Below are 4,338 nucleotides of genomic sequence, written 5' to 3'. Positions count from 1 at the left end.
CTAGGGTAGCCCTCAATGGATTAGAAGGAGAATAAAAGGAATTAATTCATCAAAATTGTCACACTCAACCTATCTATAGAAAGGAAACAATCAAATGCTTGGATACAAATAAAACCAATGTTTGGTCTACAACCAAGGAACTTCCTAATAAGAGCACAATGTAAGCCTACAACTCATCTCTCTCCATCCACACATAGGGAACAGTAAGAGAAGAGTTATAGAAGAAGGGAATCTAGGGATCCATAGAAGGGATGACATAACATTACACCTTCCATAATAGTTTGATTAGAAAAGAGGAGGTATAGGGGCCTCTACCTACGAAGAGAACCCCGTACAAAATCCAACACTAGGATAAAGTGAAGGCTCGACATCAACATTGCATGCACCAGTAACAATAGAAGGCATGAGAACAAATTCCAACAAGGAGATGAAGCCAGACGAAAAAAATTTAACAAGGGAACCAATCATTTCATCCCAAATACTATTGATCTGCAAGCTTGTCATATGCTAAGGAGAAGAAGGCTCACACTACATAGGTTCATGGGAAAATAGTGCCATAGGGTTCTTGGGAAGGGTAAACAAAAATCCTCTCCTAAGAGACTAGCCAAGGGATTATAATCAAGACCCAAAGAGATTATGTGAAGCATATGTAGTGCAAAGCTTCCTTTGAACCAAGCTCCTTTGAACATTCCCCTGTTCCTCCATGCACAACAACGAAAGTAATTTTTCCTCATCATCCTCCTCATGGAAGCACTACCCATCTGAGGACAAATTTTTAGAGTAGGAAAAGCGAACTAATATGAAAAGATAATGATATCTCAAGAGCTCCACCTCAAACTATACATTAGATAAATTAGAGGTAATCACCACCTTCTAGTTTATCCAATTAATTATAAAATTATACATTAACTAAAGGGATTTTGTGGGTTTTTTGTTTATATCATGAACCTATATAGGGAAGAATTAAATTATAAAAACTTCAAAAACATAAATGGTAGGTGACAAAGCTTTTCTAATAGTCAAACTAGCTTTTTGTCATGGGCATTTACACGACATGTAGGAAATAGCATGGCACATTATTATCATGCATGGATAGAAAATAGAACTATCATGGAAAACAATAGTACAACCTCTACATAGATTTTGGGGATGAAAAATACTAGATTGTGATAGAATAAAAATATTAACTACTATATATTCAAATGACTAAATAGAAGAAAATAAAAGGGAAAGAGATCACCCAAGAATGGAAAAGTTACAAGAGCTTTCACAAGGCAAGTTTCCTCTAAAACTTGCACATAGAAGACCAAAGAGAGAGGTTGGGTGGTTGTTTAGGGGATTACCTTAGTCAAACCCACGTTATGGTGTTTCCACCTCTGCATACAACTAAGATAGATATTGACAAAAATGACATACAAAGAGACACAGGGGAGATAAATATGCTTCAAATAATAAAAAAATGGTAATCTTCAAAGAATGAGCTTCAAAGTTGCCTAGCAGAGGAAGACAAACTATTTGAGGGTAGAGTTTCCTTCACACACATACCACAAGAAAGGAAGAGTGGTCTCTAAATATTTAGTGTTATTGCCCATGTGATGATAAGAGATTCAGTAAGATAGTATTATGTTGTGTGTATGTGAAACACCGAGAAGAATGCCAAAGTATGCTAGAGAGAGGCTAGATAGTACAAAATGGAAGTTTAAACTTAAATATAGCATGTCTAGATTTGTTTTTTATGCTCCAGAAGGCTGACAAAAGCATTACACTATCAAAATGCAAGAAGTGTAACACTCCAATGGTCACTTGAGACGTAGATTTTTGTGGGACGCTAGCACATGGCATCTGTAGTAGCACATTAATCCAAGGAAAATTAGACTAAAGAGCCATAAATCGGTCTTACTTTATTAGACATAAGTATGTTTAATTAAATTATTGTTTAATTTACACAATTATCTTTTATTGATCTAAAGGGGAGATTTATGTGATGTAAAATTGCATGGTATGCAATTTACAACATTACATTTTACCCCAACTTTACTGAGCATATATATGATCTGATAGATGTGTAAGATAAAGTATTAAAGGAAGGTTTAAAGAATTTTATCCAAGATGTAAGGAGGATGAAAAGTCGTCTATATGTGTAGACTTCTCCCCAAGGAAGAGACTCGTACTAATCCTACATAAAATCATAATGCTAAGTTGTCGATTCACGACAAACGTGTTAGGATAACAAATAAACACCATAAATATTTTAGATGCATAAAGATGATGATAAGTATGGCTAGCAAGCTATGTTATGTTAGAGACAATAAAAAAAATTTAATCAGTCCATGATTGCTACAAACAATATTGCAAGACAACCATGGAAAAAAATACAAGACATACATGAATACCAAGGGTCGAGTAGGGTGCCCTCGTCCTTCACAAGACATATATGCAATAAAATAGTTGAAATTAGACATATTTTTTAAGAATAAGTATGAAAGTGATAATGTGATAGTTATAGCCCTCCTTAAAATGATTTGCATGACTCTAAGTGCAAGTCATTTTAAGGAGAAGAGATTTCATGTCATGAAACACATTTAACAAAATTTATTCATGGAATGTTTTTGATTAAGAAAAATAAGTTTTTAAGGGACTAGAAACCCTATACAAGACAGGTTTTAGAAGGACCTGCAACCCAAACCGAAAGATAAACTTGAAAGACCACTCAAAGAAACAGAACACAAATGAGACACGACACAGCCAAACAAAAAATGGGGAACAACACAAGAAGGACCCCCAACAAAAACCAGCAGTCTGCAAAAGACCAGCACCCCCAACCCAACCAGGATGGATCAAGAATTTGACCTACCCTTGTGGGATTGAAGGGTCATATCAAAAGAGGACTGGGACAATTTAGATTTTTTACTTTTAACAATAATCCATCCCTCCTCAACCCTAGCAGCAGCGTTTTGCCAAGAGGATGGGTCCAGAATAGAGGACCTCCCATCACCAGGAGGAACAGAGCCAACATCCAGAGAGGCAGGGACAACAGAAATTGGAGAATCAGACAAAGATCCAGTAGCAATCTGGGAAGTGGGAAGGCCATCCACCGAAGAGGAAGATCCAGCATTTTTCTCAGTTGGGATGCCACCGCAAGCATCCACACACTCTTGAGGCAAAGCTACACCAAAAATAGAGGCAGCAACCGGAGGCACAATACCATCAGCCTGAGGAACCTGCGCAACCACCTAGGAGAAGCTTTTCTTTTTAACAAAATAGTGTTCAGAGGAGGCACCCTTCCACCAAGAAGTAGATTTTTTTTTCTTTTTATTGATTTCACACTATGTAGCAACATGTCCAGTCTGGAAGGCACTTTTGACATCTAAAGGGGATACCCTCAAAGTCAAGCGGTTGGACCCAAGATCCCAAGGAAGATTCAATCTCTATCTTAGCTAGAAGCTCTTTAGAAACATCAATGTTAACCAAAATCCGAGCATAAGTAGAATGATAAATTTGGAAAGAATCCTTATCAATCATTAGGAAATCGCCTAAAGCCTCCCCCACTTCCTCTAGTAGAAAGTTCGTCCATAGATGAAGGGGAAGGTTAGGGAGCCTAACCCAAATAGGAATCTCATTAAATGAATCAGTAGATGGGTTAAAACCCGAGAACTAGGGTTTAACCATCAAAACAAATTTATCCTCCCAGCTGAAATGATTAATACATAAAAATTTTGATCTATCCTCTGCATATTCAAATTTGGCAATGAAAAAACCCTTGGCTGAAGGAAAAATGTTAACTAAACCTTTTAAGATCAGTTCCTAGCTTTGGGAAATCCAAGTGTGCAACTGAGGAAGGCTTGGCCAAAAGCCCCAAAACCAACAAATCAGACCATGAGATTCAAACACAGAGGAGTTGCGGATGATCTCCTTTTCAGTATCAGCAGACATCTTGAAAGCCAAGGGTTTGCTCACAGTAACAGCCATGGGTAGCCCGATCAGTATCAGATGGCATCGGATGCACCAGGTTGTCATCCCCCATATTACCAACAGCAACAGAGGCAAGAGGTGTAGAACCCCCCGGACCCCCCGCCAAGGCACGGACAGAAACCTCCACAAAGGCCCCAATCGTAGCACACACAGCAGCCATGCCAGGGGGTGCAACATTCGGAGGCGGGATGGCAGCAGCAGCTGATCGAAGCTGGGCGGCTGCAGCAGACGGCCTTAAGGCAGCCGGTCGAAGCTGGGTGGCTACAGCAGATAACATATAAAACCCAAAAAATCAAGAAAGTGTAGATAAGAAACAATGGGTGATCCAAGTATTCAAGGTTAGTATGATTCATAATCAGTAAGTAT

This window comes from Cryptomeria japonica, chromosome 11, assembly GCF_030272615.1.
Source record: "Cryptomeria japonica chromosome 11, Sugi_1.0, whole genome shotgun sequence".
NCBI classification, from domain to species: Eukaryota; Viridiplantae; Streptophyta; class Pinopsida; order Cupressales; family Cupressaceae; genus Cryptomeria; species Cryptomeria japonica.
Note: the sequence above shows the minus strand (reverse complement) of the source record.